This window comes from Neopsephotus bourkii, unplaced genomic scaffold, assembly GCF_033783945.1.
Source record: "Neopsephotus bourkii isolate Nb327-2 ecotype Australia unplaced genomic scaffold, CSIRO-AGI_Nbou_v1 NB_1780, whole genome shotgun sequence".
NCBI classification, from domain to species: Eukaryota; Metazoa; Chordata; class Aves; order Psittaciformes; family Psittacidae; genus Neopsephotus; species Neopsephotus bourkii.
In genome coordinates this window covers 7,368,709-7,388,307 of record NW_026902254.1, presented here as the reverse complement: position 1 = coordinate 7,388,307, position 19,599 = coordinate 7,368,709, and the positions used below count along the sequence as shown (strand labels likewise).

The 19,599-nt window shown below is 38.8% G+C and overlaps 1 protein-coding gene across 4 annotated transcripts in view; it reads right to left on the bottom strand.

The window, feature by feature from the left end:
• The window catches only part of RBPJ (recombination signal binding protein for immunoglobulin kappa J region), a 143,405-nt gene that overhangs the window by 35,928 nt on the left and 87,878 nt on the right, over positions 1 to 19,599 (bottom strand). The gene's annotated exons all lie outside the window — the stretch shown is intronic.

Below are 19,599 nucleotides of genomic sequence, written 5' to 3'. Positions count from 1 at the left end.
TTCATGGATTCCTTTGAATTACCACCGTTCACTGTAATGCCAAAAATACAGAAGAGAAGCAGAAATTGTGAATGATTTTGCAAGGAAGTGGTAAAGAACCATACTGAACTGCAATGGAGGAAGACTCAAAAAGCCAGCCTAACCTCACTAACCATAAAGGCAAATAAGTACATATTTTGAACACCCCTTAAAGAGGTAACAGGTTCTTGACAGGGATGGTCATTGGACAGCTTAAAATTTCTAACCACTGCTCTAATAAAGTAACAGGTTAATCACTCTTCCATGCACTTTTCCTTACTCTATACCCACATAAACAAAGGAGTGACTGCTTCCTACCAGCACGAAAACAAGGAGAACATACTAATCTGTCTCTAAGGGGCTTAATGTCCTGCTCCAAGTGTCCCAGCTGGCTTCCCCTGCACCCACCACCTGCAGAGCTCAGACCTTCAGAGGGAGCCAACTCAGCCCATCAATCTGTCACACCACTAATACACTAGGAAGCAGGAGACAGAAGGAAACCAGTGGGTTTGGTTGCTGAAAGCTGTTTGGTCACCTCAGCAAATTCAACTTTAACAGAAGCCAAAAGAGATTACATAGAAGGAGCAGCTAAGCTTGGTTTTGGTTACTTTCTACCAAGCCTGTAATTCATGGGAAAGAACTATATGTGAGAAAATAAAACACAGAGAAATCCTGTAAGGAAAATGACTGGCAAAACCTAAGTCTTAAGCATAATTAACAGATCTTACCTGCAGACTAATATTCTTACTCAAAGTTTAGCTTAGGATAGTTCTAAGACTCTGACCCCAAATGCAAACAGAACTTAATGAAAAATGACAGGTAAGTATACTAAGGTTTAAGCAGACTGACTCTGACAAGTCTTGCTGCGAGAGTTCAAGTCACCAGTCTCAAATGTCTTTCCCACCTCTCTGCTAGGTCAGGGTAAGCTAATGTGTCTGTGCCCCAGCTGCCCCAGTTCACAGCTGGAGTGTGGCTGCACAGGCAGCCGAGCTGATTTGCCACCATCAAACACAGGGTGCCTGCCAGTTTCCCCCAGCTACCCTGACCTACCCTTACACCCCCTACTCCAGCACTTGTCAGACCTTTCCACAGACGGATTGAAACCAGTAGCCCAGAACAAAACCTGTATTTTAGAAAAGGAGAGGGGTAAAAGAAAGGAAGTAAAGTGAATTTTACTGATTCAGTCATGAATCCAGTGAGTGCCAGCATGACCACAATGCAATGAAAAGGAGAATGTGACCTCCCACTTGGGTGGCAAAGCACTGTTAGAAAGCTGGTACATCCATAGCTTCACTTTAGACCCATTTCAGTGTATTTTAAATAATGTAATAATATGCACAGTAATGCAACAGTATATACAGTGCTCAGCCCACCAAAGCAGAAGTTTCAAGAGCCATCTTTAAAAATCTTTACTGTATTCTTATACTTCTACAAAACACCTTTAGGAAGTGGGGATGATTCCCTATCATCTCCTTTCTCCAGCAACTCAGTCAGTTGAGACAACTTTCTATATTGTAGAATAATTTTTTGTAAACACAGTATTATTAGTCTGCACCCTCTCCTTTTGTTCCCTTTCTTCCTCCAACTTCCATACTCAAAATCCTTCAAAACACAAAATGGAAGCAGCTCTGTATATATGTTAAAAGGAAACTGCTAGAGTTTGTATAAGTTTATTGCTATGCAACTGTGTCTCATTCACAGATTCTAGATACCTATTATACGAGCTATTATGGTGTCTAGCTCTTTAAATAATCAGATTCACTTGTGACTGGTATCACAAGTGATACCAGTATGTAAGCAAAGAATAGGTTATCAGCTCATAAGCAGGTTTCCATACAAACAGTAATTTGCAAATTGGCAAATAAAATTAATCTCTTCAGTAGATCAAAATGATGACACAAAACCTGTGAATACATATACTTTTTAACAAAGCTGTATTTGGCACCAACCTGGTTTACAAAATTACAGGGTTTCCTAGATTTCAGATGTTTTATTATTGCATCACCCAAGAATTAAGCGGTTACACTAACATTAACTGGGTGCAGTTGCAAAATGATCTGTCAGTATCCTAGAATTAATCAATCTCAAGTATATTGTTTCGTAATTAAGCTTACGAATACATCATCCCATGAATATAAAAACAGCAGCAATAAACACACATCCCAGAAAAGAGGGAGAATTAGAAGGCTCTTTTTCAGCTTTCTAGGACAACTAAATCATTTGGAGACCATTCTTCACTGTGAATCTTTTTCACTGTGGTTGTGCTAAAGGTCTCCAACTGGGAAGCATTTATACACACGTATTAGTCTTAAAGGTTTAAAGCCACGTAACTAGACAGCCACATAACTAGGTGATACTTCCTGTGCAGTTTACAAACCTCTGTTTTAATAAAAACATATATGTTTTATAATATTTAAAACACTGGAATTATTGTTGGTGAACTGATTCATAGTTCTACATTTCCAAGATATTAATTTATTCTCCAGCTACAGCCCCTGCAATAATCAACAGAACATTCCCACATATGAAAGTCTCAGAAGTTCACATGCCAATTTAAAAAATACTTGACTACTGAAAAGAGAAAAACAGGGTATGTATAGCAAGAAGGGTATTTCTGTTAAAATTATATAAGCTAGACCTTGATTTCAATTAGTGCTATTTTTAATTGCAAAACTCAAATATTTAGAAACAAATTGCTAGAAAAATATAATCTCCACAAAGCCATGATCAAATATGATAAATATGTTTAATAACTGTTGTGGTAAATGGGTCAGTGATCCCTGAACAAGATAATTAAACAGACACTCCAAAAATATACTTTTACTTCGTCTTATCATAATACATTTACAACAACCATATGGAAAGATTAAACTACATGTCTGGAATGACAGCAGGCTAACACCTTGTCATGCTTTCTCCTGGTACTATAATATCACAGTTCTCTTACGTACTTCGCACGTTCCTATTGTGCCTAAATAGCTTTTATAGGGCATTTTTCATAAGAAAAAGAAAATCTGTAGAGTATAAATGCAAAGCAGTTATTATTGTCCATTTTTTTAAATGGAAATTGTGTGAATCATACTTAATTCAAGTAGGCTTGCTTTTCAGGTTTGTCAGGTTTAAACTCTACAGAGATGCAAATTACTGGTAAAACTTCTCCCTGCATCTTAATGAGGTACACTATAAACTATGAAGCCAACTTGAAAACAAAAAGGTTTCTGAGACAAATTCTACTTGACCTAGGTATTCTAAGTGTTTAAGAACTAGTATTTAAAAGAATATTTTGCCCAACAGCACTTAACTCCTGCATGATTATGAACCTGGGACTGCTACAACACTTGTTTCCCAGAATAATGCCTGTGCTAGCATAAATTTTTGTGTAAGGATTTTACTGGATGATAAGCGTGCCTAAGCAGTGTTGCGAAGGCTCCAAACTACTGAGCTCTGAACCCAAGCTCTTTTCAAAACATTGCTCATCCTTTCAAGTACATTCAGGCCAGAAGGGAACGTAAATTGTCAAAACTATTTTGAAGTACTAAACAACTAAAGTTAGGAAGTCATTTCAGTCAGCAGCTACAAACATGCCTCAGTCGTACCTTGACTGGTTTAAAAGAGATGGCCAACACATGGCTGCTTGCTGTGTAGTACATGGAACAGGCTAATCAATAGGGAGATTTACTTCCCACAATTCCTGCCTACTTCTGCTTCAAACAGCCAGACTGAGCTCTCCAAGAAAAATGGGAAAATCGTGGACATATGTGATCATTACAGTTCAGCAATCAGATAGATAAGTGAACCCCTGAATTAAAACATGCAGATGCCTGTGCAGTCAAGTTAAATGAACAAAAAAAAATCTCATCCTGCAGAAAATCGGGGGATGACCTATATTAGAAGTTACAGCTTTGAATTCAGCATTGTAGAGCTGAATGGTAGCTTTTCTTCCATGGCCTTAATGCATTCTAGAGAACAGGGACACACTAAGCATGTCCACAGAGCAGGCCCAGTACTTCACTAACAGCTAATACTCCTTCATTGCTTTAATTTTGCAGTTTACAAAAAATGAAGCCTATGCTACAAAACGGATTAACCATCTCTGCAGTAACTTTGGAACTCATACATCAATTCTAACCAAGTTTAAAAAGAACAAAAGTTAAAGTTTTAACAATTAAGTTGCTACGAGTTTTATGAAATCTGGAAGCTGGATAGGCATTTCCGAAACACTGATGTCACTGAAAATGACAAGCAGAACTTGGAAATTACACACTGTTTCAGAGCTAGTCACTCTGCATACACTATTTGAATAGATAGTAAGCGTACACCTTAGCGATACTACAGATACACTTTGCCCATTAGGGATGAAGGAACTCCTGATACTGTCCAAGAAACTTTCCTCACCACACAGGGCACAAATGTATAGGAAGCACAAGTTCTTTAGTCCGGCTATTTATAGAACAACTTGGAGACCAAAAAAAAGCCTTGTTACTTGACAATAGCATATGCAAAATGCAGTCTAAACAAATGAAGAAAATTCAGAACACCAATTTGAAAGGGCTTTAATTATCTTGTAAGGTTATGGGAAAGTTTAAATACTGTCAAAACAGCATTCACACATATGGAATAAATACCAGCATTTCATCTTTCAAGACTTTCAAATTTGATATATACATTCTGTTCACATAGGTATAAGAAATATAGAAACAAACTGTTTGCTCTGCAGTCAGATTGTAAGCAGAGGGTCTCCAGAATTTCTAATAAGAATGCCATTTAACTGTTGAGTCATACACAACTTTAGAGAAGCTGCCTTAAGTGGATTTTAAACAAAAAACCACAACCAATCAACCAAAAAGCCCCCCACAACTAGGAGTTGAGTACTGAATTTATTTATGACTATAAATCAAATCATGTTACATTTACTAGCCTGAAGAAAAGCCTAATAAAATATTCTGGCAATTTTTAAGATAAACACCAGAAAAGTCCATCTCTTTGCAATTTGTCCCGTCCCCGTCCCCCCGTCCCCCAGTATTTCACAGGTTGTTGCAATAACTTTGTGTGGCAAGTTACCTACAATATTAGGTATGGTGGTGTCTAGCTCTTTACATAAATGATATTGCTATAGGGACAGAGGAAGAACTGCTGAACTGTTTCTATGACAAGGAGTAGTGGGAGAAGTGAAATGTGAGCATCAGGTTTGGAAGCCCGAGGTATTTTTCACTTCTGTATTTTTTTCATATTCACAGGAAACTCCCTTGGGGGGGAGAAAGACCAACTTCCCTACATCTAAATGCAAGAAAATGTGTAAAACAGAAAAGCCATTCAATATTTTCTTAACCTTAACAAAAAATAATTTAAAGAATCAGACAAAAAATTCCATACTGAAATAGCCAAATCTGATTTTCCCAACTCCAAAATTTCTTCTGACGAAGTTTCTCTAGTAGTACCAAATTCAAGAGAATCAACAGACAAAAGATTAGGATGCCTCCATACACATATTATCTACCTCTGTATTTTGAAAATTCATTCCCTTCCCCAACCCCCGATTACTGCCCATCCATTCCCCCGGAGCAAGGTCAGATAAGCCAGTCCACCCAGAAGTACAGAGCCTTCTGCTCCCACTGTAGTGGATGCAGGCATTATTCTTACTCAGGCCAAGCCTCCAGCAATCCAAGCCTCCAGCAATCCATCTGCCCATCTCCAACAACAGGATTAGCAGACAGCTGAAGAAGAGTAAGAATCAAACAAGCTTAAATGGTACTTCCCCTGAACATTCTCCTGTGTATGACACTTTTCAGTTCAGGGGATTTCTGAGCTCTATGTTGATGCCAGGAATGAACACAGCTTTTATTAATAACTGGACCCCTCATGGTCCAAGCATACTGAAGACAGTAATGGACACGTACTATGTGCTTTGGAGACCTATGGGGCAGTGAAGAGACAAAAAGGGAGAGTTCTGCTATCTAACAGGACTACACCTGATGGACAAGGAAATCCAAAGCAGCTTGGCATAATCAGTATTATCAGCCTCAAAGGTTCACCCCACCCCTGAACTAAAATTCAGTTTTAACACATCAGCAAAGCCAGTGTCATACTGGAGTGACATCAGCAAAGCCTGCAGCTCGGAAGCCGCAGCCACTCACCCTGAACAGTGCAACAGAACACCACAGCTGTCTGAAGGTGAACACGAGACACATGTACAGCTGTCGAGTGCAGTATGGTCATGCAAATGCTTATTAATAAAACTAACTAGAAACAGTAAGGGAAAGCAGAGTGCATCTCTACTAGTCATGTCTTTGCTTTTAGAAAACTGAGCTTCTACATGTGAGAGTCCCAATCAGTTTTGCTTTGGTAACACGCAATACAGCCCTGCTACCAGATGTTTCTAACTTTTGAGAATAGAATAAGACCAAAATTTTTTTGGGGGGGTGGCGATCATTTGTTTGGTTTATTTAAGGTTTTTCTTTTTCTCCAAGGAAAGGATTTTCCAGTTTTCCCCAGAGACTGACAACTACAAAGCACAAGGTCCCTTAGGAAAGATTTTTACCAACCACACACACAATGCTATGACAGGCACCCAACAGCTGCTCAACTATGCTAATAGTTACAAGATCTCATCGATCATGCCAAGCGCACCTTGGGACAAACCTAACTTATTTACCTAACTTATTTATGAGGGCACGACTCTTCACAATACACAAAGAGCACAGAGAGGCCCCAAGAGCTCCAGTTGTCCTGACTGGTTTTGTAATGAAAATCAACATAGTCCATCCTTTCTGTAAAAAGGGCTCCCTAAACCTGCATGCCACCCAATAAATGATGTTTACAAGCAGCATGAGTTACACCTGAATACAGGCTACTTCTGGGAATGATACTGTGCCAAAACCCAATATACTCTGAGTCCCCAGAAAGATGCTTCTAACAGCTACAATTGTGTAGACACTGCAGAAAATGGACAGAATAAGGAATCAAGAGGACTGCAACAGAAAGGCAAAAGCAAGTATACAATGAGATAAAGGCCTCAGGCAGAAGGAAAACGTAGTGGATTCCATTACAGATCGTTTGGCAAAGAAGAAGCTGATAAATGACTCAAGTCTTCGGAGAACAGCATGAAGTTACTTTTGGCTTCCAAGGCAGAAATTAACAAAGCAGCTGAAAAAAGGAAGAGGCCACAGACAGAAGGAGCAATGAAGATCTGGGACAAAGCCTAAGTGTTTGCTTCCTGTTTCTCCAACTATGGTCCAGTGTTGCAAGACTGAATGTCTGAAGGTTCCTTTTATCGAAGGAGAAAGGTTGAACACATTTGAGACTTGATGGCTAAAACTGTTACTCAATTCTGATATCCAAAGGACATCCCTATTTGACTTTTTTAATTATGTTGCAAAATTAAGGGGGGAGGAATGCTTTAGCCAAAGCTCCTTAATCACTGAGAGTGAAATGAGGCTCACTCATTTTGAAAGAAAAAGTGCACCAGTGTTATATATCTACTTCAGGAATATCTTTATGCTAAACTGCCTAATACGCATTCTTTGTGGCGCACCAATAGTGAACAAGTTCATGACAAGTGTATCACAAGAGCTACAAACAACTAAAGATGCCTCCTCTGATGAGAACAACAAACACAGGAGAGAACCACAAACAAACTGGTAATTTTTAACCTATAATAAAACACTGCAATATGAATATTATTTCTTTAAAGCTCTGAAATGGTATTAAGAAAAGCAAATTCAACCACTGAACAAGGCAAAAAGAGAAGTTACAATTTTATGCAGAAAGTTACACATGCTCTTTTAACCCATCTTATGTTAGGAGAAACTTTATGTACAGTAAATATTAATTCAAGTTGTAAAACAAAAGCTGTATAACAAACTTAAAGTTTATGTGTATACACACACACCATTTTTTGGGCAATGCTTATTTATAGAACTCAGCTTTCAAAACCTGGTCTCAGCTTTACTTTGTTTGCTTTCATCACTCCAAAACCAATCCTTTCTCCCAGTTCTGCTGCTTTAGAAATACACCATGTTAGTAAGAACAAAGTGTTCTGTTTCTTCCCTGCTTTCAATATACTCCCCACAAAGCCACTAAGAACAGATTGCAGCCCCTGAATTCATTCAGGATTCTATTTTATCCATTCCTCTTGAAGCAGCAAAAGGATAACAAAATAGTAAGCTTCCCATATACTTCTGAGATAATGAAGAGGACAGAAACACACCAAGAAAGAGAAGAGAACCAACAGAACTCGAAAATAAATGATCCTCTACTATGTTTTCTTCCTACCCCTCATAAAATACATTTCCTGCCTTCACATTATTAACACTTAGGATCTTTCTTTGGCTTTCCATATATAACTTAATTTTCCTCATCCCTCTGTATCAAAGTTTTGTCTTTTGTTACACAAGATACCTGTGGTTCTTGAATTCTTTAGATTCTATTTTATCTCAAATCCTCACCCATTCTTTAGCTGGGAGAAAAGCAGCATACCAGCGCTTATTAGACATCCCCTCTCACAATCAAAGACACCGATGTGGCCAAGCTCCAAGTACCAAAAAGTAAGGAACAGAGTTTGGACCTGACCTATAGTATACAGTTGTTAGATTATCACATTGGGTGAGTAGTAACAGCAACTTCACCATTCTGTAGATAATGCTGGTGATGCTTTAAGTACAACACAAGCCTGACAGGGATAGTAACAGCAAAAAACAGGGAGGGGGGGCTGTCGGGTGGGAAGAGAAAAGAGAAAACTACAGACCCAGAGCAAGGAGCAACACTGTTAGGAAGTACTGCTCTGGGCAAAGGTAAGTGAATACAGACTGCCTAGGAACAAAGAATAGGGCTTATACAGAAACTTCACTGAAAAAAAGGGGACAAAAGTATTCCAGTATACTACCCCATGACGAGGTGTAGAAGCAAAACTAATTCAAGGCTGTTCCCACAGTTCAGGCAAGAGCAAGGCTGAAAGCAACTATGTAAAACAAAAAACCTCGACTCTACTTCAATATGCTTTATATATAACAAGAGGAAGCAAAACCGACCAGATCTAAACTAGAATCAGAGGAAAGGAATTTCAAGCAGTGGCTATACACATTTTTCAACTAATGTCAAAACACAAAGGAAAAACTATTAGGAAAACAATTTTGACACTGGTACAGTAGTATTTTCCATCCTGAAAAAAGAAAGTATTACTGAAAGAAACTGCCTAAAATCAGGACACTGAATAGGACAATAAGGAACACAACAGAGCAAGTCTCAAAAGCGCCACCATAAAATCTGTGTTAAGAATGTACCTTAAACAATAATAGCCACAATTTGAATCCTATGCACAAGAAGCACAGACAAAAATCTCCAGTAAGTGAAGAAGTCTCTTATCTCTACAAATGTAATACTCATCACTGCCTAATAATTCCTAGCAAATATAGGTCTGTTGCTTTTGGGTTTAAGAGCCGTTCTAACTGAAAAAGATAAACTTTCAAAACTGAACTGATGCAATGTGACTTTCGTGACTATGCAAACTGACAGGTCTAACCAGTCTACTGCTAGGAAGTGCATCAGATGCAACAGCCAAGCGTCAGTTCAGTTTTTCTCAGTTTGCTAAGTATTCAACAATATTAAGAAAATTAAAAAAAAAAAAAAAGAATTAAGATCTGTCTCCAGAAAAACTATCTGGACGAAACACTGTAAAACCGCTGGGTATGTCCAGAGAGTTCATTCTTTTATTTCCAAACGGAAATTCTGCCTAGATTCAGGCAATACTCACACAAGGACTGGCTTCAAACTCTTGTCTTGACAGGTACCTTTAACAATCTTCTGAGGTCACCTTTTATTTACTACAGTCTCAATAGCTACATGTAGATGCAGCAGCTAGTCCAAAAGAACAAATAGCTTTACAGCTCAAGGGATCCAACAAAAAGAGCTGTCCTACACTTTCTAATAACCTTTGAGAATTGTGAATGACTGAGAGCCTGGTCTACTTTTCCTTTGCTACCATTTGAAGTATGATTTATCACTTCAACAAGCTAATTGTGAGCAAAACTTCTCAATAAGACCTTTTCAAAACATTGTTTCATAACAGCTTGTTTATTTTGCCTGCTAACTATTGTGAAATACAGGTATTTTGCCCGTTGCAAATAAAACGCGAAAAGCCAGAACCTGACGCTTGCTTTAGTGTAGTTTTTGTGTTTAACACAGTTCTTAGTATTTTGAGAATGCTGCTATCTAAACATAAGCACTGCAAACACAATTTTTATCTTCTGCATTACCAAAACTGAACAAGAACCTGGCCAACATCTGTATTATTAAAACAGACATCAGAGTAAGTTTTTCTGCCTCAACTTCCCTGTTTCTGATGACCTTTGGCTAAAAATTCAGATCTAGAGAACTCCCCATTTTCTATCTATACATAACATATTGCTCTATCACTCCAGCAGACGAATCAAGAGGCACATTCACCTTCATAATCAGCAGCAGAACAATTACTATTGGAAGCCACTCTTGTAAATATAGTGCTTATATGAAGATCTCTCAAGCTTTTACATCATGATTAGGGATCAAAGCTAGTATCATCTCTGCCAAGTTTGTCACAATGCATCAAGCGTGCTATAACCCTCTTCCAAAGAGGAAGCCTGATGCCAAATATTTATTTTTATTAACTATTCTGCATAACTTACTAATGAGAGATTTGTAACACACAAGCAAACAAAAGCCAAAAATAATACCAACCATGCACTACTAAAAAGAAATGGAATGCATCAGGAAAAGAAAACAAATGAACAAATAAAAGCCACACAAGAAAAATCGTAACGCCCTAGGACTCAGCACTGGCAAAGTTCTTTGCTGTATCCCCCTCCCTTCTGGAAGATACTACATTATTAAGGATTTTACTAGTCATCACTATGTATCTACTACAAAACTAAGCCAGTGTGAAAAGAAACATACACACATGCAGAGTAACACCAGTCTTTCACTAAAGCTTTTCTTTTCTGAGTTCTTACACTCACTACGGAAGCCAGAGCTGGCTGGCTGATCTGGAAAGCAGTAGAACATTTTGAATTTTAAAAATAAATACCTATACAGGATAATTTCTTCAGTAGTATAAACACATGGCTACAGCACATTGCAGCGCCGCTTCATTTTTCTGCAAGCCACAGTTACCCACTGGTCATGCCCTACCCACTGCTTTTATGTCTCAACTATGTAAGAGCAGCACCTCTTTAGTGTCTATTCTAATAGCCCTCACTATTACCAAAACACATGAATCATGAACACAGTCACTCTCAGTCTTCCTTACCATATCTTTTTGTTACACTGATTAAAATCCTAACAAAGTCAGGTATCTTCTGACCATCTTTCACAGTCACAGTAGGGAGAGAAGACACGATTCCACCTGCAGCAAAGTGCACAGCAAATGACCCATAACCACACAGAGCAACAAGAACCGAATCAGAAGATTAATTCTGTTTCTACCTATCCATGGACTCTATGACCTTGGAGAATCACTGGGTTTTTGGCTTGTTTTTTCATGTTCAGGACATGAAGGGCTTTTACGCAGATGGCTGGAACAACAAAATAACTGAGTAAGTTTAATTATTATTTATTCCATTATGCCAGGCCTTAGAACTCTTCCACAACGGCATAAGTTCGGAGTGATTCTCTAGCCTTCGTTTTGAAGTTCTCTTTATGAAAAAAACACTGGTAAAAGCACTAAACCATTATCAGAGAGCCCTCCGCACCATATCAAAACCAGATAAAAGCTCAATTTCACAAATTCTTCTAGTGAGCAAACAAATTTAACCTTATTTTCTACACCGGCAGTTCCCAATCTGCAATTTGAAGAAGAAACACCACCTGCAAGATCCTCTGTCACTGCTCCCAGACAAAATTAAATTTTAGAGTCAAAATAAGAGCTACCAGGAAAAGGAAAGCAGGATATTGCCTTGAGTATTTTTCAATCTGTGCCATGTCTATGGTCTGTCAAAAATTAGGGGCCAGTGTTTTACACATTTCTATTCTCTCTCTCAGGCTTAGAAAATTCCAAATTTCATGGCTGCCTGATCAAGTTTCATTCTGATACCATGTTTCCTGGTAATCTCTCAAAGCACCACACACTGGAAACATGCCACAAGTACAGGTTTGAAAAAAACAAAGTACAGATGAAATGTTTTACAGACTAAGCAGTGTAATCAAGAATACCAACAGAAAGACTTTTTTCCTTACACATACTGGGAAGTATCTGCTTGTGCCTGTACTCTTAAAGTGAAAATCGTGTTAAATCTGCTACCCAAATAACTTCAAATACTTAGAATTACAGCAAAAAGACTACGACTACATTGCAATGTATACCTTTGAATCTCACCTACCAGAAGTAGAAAAATTAACTAACAGGTGTAATCTCACAAAGAGCAGTCAAAAATGACCACTTGTCAATACAGACTGTTGCCCATTACAACTGTTCTGGATTTTTAATATACTTATTAAATGGCACTTCATACAAATTAGTCATATAATTAAAACAAGTAAGAAACAAATGAGAAGGTATGGTTGTGTGTATATGCACAACTACCTTAATGCCTTCATGTTTTCCAAGCGAGGCAACAAAATCAAAATTGTTTAAATAAATTACAGAAATATATACTTAAATTCAATAAGAATGTTTTCAAAGACATACCTACATAAAAGACATACCCAAAAAAGAGCCTCATAAACTCACTGAAGAAACATGCAGTGACTGAAATGTTCAGATTGCTTTAGAAATAACACATTGTGCCCCAGCAGCATGCCATTCATTGAATAATCTGATTAATCAAAATAGTGAAACATTTCAATAATTGTATCTTACGGCAAGAGTTTACCAGTCAATCTCTTTTCAAAAATTACACAAAATATTAAATGGAACACAAAACCAGTATTATCCTTGTAAAGTTATAGCCTCTGTCTATTCTGAGGATGCAAAACTGTGACATTAATCCAGAGATTTCTCACACTTTCCATACTGAAAGCCATACCTTCTTCTCTTTCCTCCTAAAAAAGTTTCCCACTGCAGGTATGTAACTTACAAGTTACAAACTGAAGAGTGTGAAGCTAGACAGCCATGTATCACTGCCTGGCTAACTAAACTCCAGTTGAGGAGTATGAAGTATTTTTCAGAAAATGAAGTTATTTTAAATAGTATACATAGGTTCTGAAAAGTGGCCAGTGATGTCACATCGAAATAGGCAGTGAAAGAGTTTCTTTAGGTTGGAAAGGGTACTTTTTTTTTTTTTTTAAAGTAGCAACCACAAAATACACAGACACACACGAATCATGAGCAAAGAGAACCACAACATCAGTAGAACCCCAGGAAATGAGATAATGTCAAATTCTAAGTTTAGCGCTTACTTTTGCAAGACTCAGAATCTAATTATATGGAAATTGCTATTTTCTATTAATAATTTTCTCTTCAAAGAAATTATCAGCTGTTTCCTCTTCCAAGTTTTTACACTGAAAATAACCGTAATTCCATAGTATTTCTTTACCTCATATGATCTTAAAGATTAATTATTGCAATTATGTTCAAGACAAGTGTATCATATTAGAACATTGTAAGCACTGCCACGTAAAAATAGTGAAAGTTCAGTAAGATCAAGAACATAATTTTACACCTATAATTATACTGTCTTGAAATCCTATAGACTTAAAAGGCACATAGTTTTGTCAACAGAAATACAATTTCATAGAATCATAGAATAGTTAGGGTTGGAAAGGACCTTATCTGACAATATAGCTCATGATGTTCACCCTTTTCCTGTCTTCATCTAAGTACACAGGAAAAACTGAGCAGCTCTGTAAAAGCAGACAGACATTGCAATTGCTGAGATTTTAAAAGTACTGCAATAACACAAATAAAAAAAAAATAACATCCACTTAAAAGTACACCTTGCTTGTGAATGTTCTTGGGAAGCAGTGATTCAGCATATTACAGTGCCATTTAGGTCAGTTAATACTGTGCTTGCAATTAACATCCAAACCATTTAGAATGGCAAGTACGACAAACATAGAAAAGATGTCCTGAAACTTTAAAATTCTGCTGCCATGATTCACTCTCAAAATGTGAAACTATTATTTTGTATTGTGTAAGAGAGAACACTTGCTTGCATTAAGTATTTTACAAGCTCAAAATTACAATTTTTCTCTTCTATTTTATCCAAACCCTAAGATTGCACAGAACAGGTACGTATCACATCTTAACTGTACCCTTCACCAAAAATTAGTTACTAACTATAAAAACTTGTGTCAAAATCTTTGCCCATGAAGGCACCACAGGTCTTTTAGGAGGACTTTACATGTAGTTATAGGCTACTTCAGCTTCTCTTCACATTCTTTTTAAAGATAGAAATTGCTTAAGCTCAAAATACTGAAAAACAACCATAGAATCAATTATTACTGCAAAGCAGAAATTAGCAAGTCAAAGAAACTCCCATTCACAAACTAGTGATTATTTATGCAATTCATAGAACAGAATAGCATGCTTAAAAGAATTATGACTGCAAAGAGCTATCAGCAAAGGGTACCGTCTTTTAAAAAAAGCACATGTACTATGCCTAATAAAACACTTTACAGATCCTTCCTGGAGAAATCAAGCTATAAAACGATTATTTTCAAAGTTTCCTTGTGCTACTATCAACCAGAATAAGTCAGAAATTACAAAGAGCTACTTAATACAATGAATAAACAATAAAAGTAAATAAAATCAAAATCAAGACCTTAACTTCATAAAATCGCACCTACTGAAACTGCAAAAGGTTAAACAATATTTACAAGCATCTCAGAAGACTCCTTCAGATATACTGCCCACAAAGATTTCCCAATAGCCAGACTCAAGACACTGACATGCTCTTTGATAATGATTTAAATGTTAGTCATCCAAAACCATCTACTCATTTGATTGTAAATGAGTTTTTCCCAACCTTTAACACTCATCATGTGCATACACACTATACAATAGCTGTAGTTATTGCTATTACTCAAATCTTAATAAGCTCTATGTTTAAACCTCCAGTGACAGTAAAAACTGTAGCCTGAAGATCCCATGATCTTCCCTTGAATTCTACTCCTACAGTCTATATAATCCTGTTTCTACATCTTGAGCATCAGTGAAACCATTCTCACTAACATCTCGCAGCCTAACCCTCCAGTGGGGCTCACAATCAACAGGTAATTCTCATCTTCCTAGATCTATCAATCACACAAGACTACCAGCAGTGCTCCTTTTCCAGAAATATTCTCCCTGGTTTCCTTGGCATGTTGATCTCATGATTCATCCTCTTATCATTCTAATTGTTCTATCAGTGCATCCTCCTTAAGAAGCCTCCGCATTCACCTGCGCTATTTTATGAATCATTTAATCGGTTCCTGTCTTGCACCCCTTTCCATTCTCATTCCCTTTATCCTGGGCCAGGACTGAAATCAAACTATTAACTCCCTGACATTAATCACAACATGCTTTCTACTCCATACCTCCTGTGTTTGTCCAAGCTAATACCCCAGCTTGCACCTTTCTCCGTACAGATACCTCACTATCAGCTCAGGGTAGTCAAAACACAGGTCTTTTTCACTGCTTCAGTTCCCTTTCTGCTACTGCAAGCCACTAACTTTGGGGACTCTAAACTAAGCATCAGCCCTCACACTATGGTTCTGTATCGGTCCTAGAATTAACCTGGTTTTCATATCTTGGAAATGCCCACCACATCACTAATATAAGCCCTTTAGTAGCTTAAATTTTATCCTGTGACCACAGCAGCTTATATCAGAACTAGCAAAGCATCCCTGTTCATCTTTCAAAAACCAGAGCTGACCTTGTTCTATTCATTCTGAATGCTACTCTCTAGATAGCTTTTATAGCCTAAGGTCAGATCACATAAGTCTCCCCTACATCCCCCATCTCCTGAGCAGCATTTGGTTTGCTCTCTAATTCAAGACCCTTACTGGTCAATGCCCTCATCCCAAAATTACTAATCAGGACATAGATGAGGTTCATGTTTCAATCAACTGTTATATTTTCGTCTCTGAACTTCTCCACAAAGCAGCACCTTATTCTTCCAAAACACACCTACAAATGTTTCCATAGCGCTCACTAAAAACAAACAAACAAACCAACCAACCAGATGGCTGGCACACCTAGACCACTATGCTAAAATTCACTGCACTGATGCCAGATATTCTCCTGTGTCTTACCCTTATATCGTTAAATATTTTGGGTCAGGAAACACCTCTTAGCCACAGATGACTAATTCAGACACATAATTCAAATAGTCTGATACTTTTAAAAGTGTTACTAAAACAACTGTCTACTTACAGTGCCTATGGAAAACATCTTAGCAGTGACAAGCTCACTCAGTTATTTCATCTTTTTCAAGGCTTCTCAACCTGTCTGAAAAATAATCCAAATACTATCCTTTATACTGCGATGACAGAGGTCTTCACTGGCAATCAAGCATTCAAACCAATGCCTAGCACTTCTCATTTTTATCTATCTTTTCTAAAATTTTGATCACTTGTATGGTGGCACAGGAAATGCAAAGGTGGTTTGGCTGCTGTTTTTTTGTGGGTTTGTTTTTTTTTTCAATAGCTTCTTGCGTTACTTTCTAGTATTTTAAAGATCAGGTCATCTCAGGCTACAGAGACACTATTCCATATTTTATGTCACTGTAAAGTGACACAAAATTCAGTTATTTGGAACAGATATGGTTGCGTTAGGTGGTGCACAGAAAGTTTCAAATTGAGGCCTATATGCATTTCTGTAGTATCAGTAATTATTTAAAACAAAATGTTTTGCACTCATGTAAATGCTTCTCTAATTAAAAACCATTTTCATTTTTGTCATCTTACAGTGATGTTTCCCTAAATCAATCAGAAGCAAAACAAAAATACTCCACAAAACCCCAAAATACTATCTTATTATTCCAGCCATAAATTACCCACTTGATTTTAAATGGTTCAAATAGTTAGTAAATCATTTTCAGTTATTTGTTTGATGTTTCTGTGTACTTTCTCATTACAGGTCTGCTCCTGTGCAATACAGGTCCCATCACACCATGGATATGGGATGTGATGCAAGTAGCAGGAGTGTGCCACATGCTACAAACAAGAAATTGGAAATGCAGTTTGACTGCCTCCAGAATTACTGCAGTAAATTCCTACTATTCCGTTCCAACAGAGCCTAAACCTATGTACTATCAGGTAGGCTTAGGCAGAAAGTTTCTGCAGGAAAAAAATCGTAGTACTTTTACGTTCAGCTTAAACTGACTGCAGAAATGCCATATCCTTTACCTCAAAGTTTGAGCACCACTAAGAACTGCAAACTATCCCTTAAAATACAACATGGTATTTGCATACTACCTTCTTCAGTTAAGCTTTTTAATTTCGGGAACTTTTTTTCCTGTGCAAGTCAGCTTTTACATAAAGAAAACTGGTTTTATTCTTTAGAAAAAAAAATAAAAATCAGCTACTGAAGTAACATCTATTTTTAATATTAACAAAGACAGCTCAGCACCAGAGCCATGCTCCAAACACAGGACATAAAAAAAAAATAAAATCAGACTCCTCAATGTAATCTAACTGTAACATTACCTAAAATTAACAGACTTCATTTTACCAATGTTAAAAATATTGACCAAGACTACTTTTTCAGAGAATTATTCGACTTACAGGTTTTGAACAATAAATTCAGCATTAAAAACCTAAAAATACACTTTTTTTTCCAAACATAATAAAATGCTGTTTTTCCTAATAAATAAATCATCTACAATTGTTACTGTCAACGCTGTAACAGATCTCAGAGAAGAATAAAAGTAACATCACAAACATGAGAACACTTCTGACAAACCTGTAATAATCAATAAACAAAAGGAAACAACGCAAATATTCAGACGAATACAGTAACAGAAACGTGGAAAAACTTAGCTGCTAACTAGAGCACAGACTAAAACTTATAGCAAACTTTAAATGCATTTGCTCCCTTCTTTCAACTCTAACCTCTAAAACAGTACACTCCAGGAACCACAACAAAATAAGACTAGCTTGCCCGAAGAACATTTAATTGGGAAAATGTGTATCAGCCACAAGCTGCCTTTATTAGGGGAGAAATCAAGCAAAAGTTTCAGTTTAGTTTTCGACAAACAAGAGTGAGGAATTGGAAACACTACCGCAGCCAAACAAAACAACAAAATACCATAATGCTACCTTCTCCATGAGAACAAAAGCTCAACCACCAACTCCACCCCACCCCCAAGCAGGCTGTTGCTCTCTAACCACAGAGTCAATGCTGTAGACAATGTAATCCCACAGGGAAGACAGAAGGTCATAGACACACTGTGAAATCATAAAATAAGGTCCACGTTGTAGAAGGACATGACAGTACTTTCACCACTTAGGGTTTCATTTGCACAAACAGGTAGGATATAAAAACAGCCCGTTCATCTCTTGACTGTCCCTTCCCTCAACACATATAGGGAGGTCACATATGCTTAGTCTAGTCCAAAATTAAGGACACGGCATTTACAGTAAACAGCACAATTCAAGATGTGGTGAGGATGACAATATGCAATGTAACACTGCAGGTGAGGCTGCATACTGTGTACCAGCAGTGGATCTGTTATTATTCATCAGCTGTAGGTGGCTAACAGGGTGTCACTTATTACAGTGACACACGCTGCAGCTGGCTAGCCATGATTAAGTATTACCCAGTGTGGTTGAAAGGGATGGCGACTATCATTCATTACACTCCAGCGTGGCTTAGCGGGGTGGGGAGGCTGCTACCCTTCGCTGCAACGCAATATTTGGAGAAAGGCAGCTAGAATTCCCTAAAGCCTTGGGAATGGTGCACGGGAAGGAGAGAAAAGGAGCCTCAATCCCCCAGCCTGCGGGAACTGGTGTCCTGCTAGCAGCAGCGGAAAGCCTGACCGCGCTCGACGCGACCGGGAGCGCTCCACCTCAGCGCTCGGCGGTGTCAGAGCCACCCCGCTCCCGGGCCGGGCCAGGGGCCTCCAGCTAGCCTCCGCCGTGCGAAGGGGCTCAGGCAGGGCAGAAAGGCTGCGCTCAACTTCTCCAAACTGCAGGAGCAAAAGCCTTTGTCCCACAGCTCCCCAGTATGCGGCCGAGGGAGCCCGGGAGTCCCCCTCCTGCGGCAGGTTGAACTGGGGCGGCAGAGAAGGAGGAACAGCCTGTGCCCGCCCCGGGTCCGTCCCCGCTGCTCTCCGGGAAGCCCTCAGAGAGGGACCCCTCCGAAGCAGCCAGGACAAGTACTGACCCCGCACAGAGTCCCGACCGCTGTGCCCATGCCGGAGAGAAACGGAGCAGGGGGAGTGCCGAGCCCTGCCGAGCCCTCCCCACCAGGGTGCCTTCGGGCGGGGGCCCAGGCCGCTCACGGCCTGTCACCCGAGGCGCGGGGAACCTCCTCCCGTGTGCCCACCCGGCGGGATCCCAGCCCCCCGGGGTTTGCTCCCCGGGGCCTGCCCCAGGGCCATCCGAAGGGCAGCCCTTGCTTCCCCCGAGCGGCGGCCGAGGCGCCGACGGGCGGGCGTGGAGCAACCGGTGCGCCGCCACCCCCAGAATCAG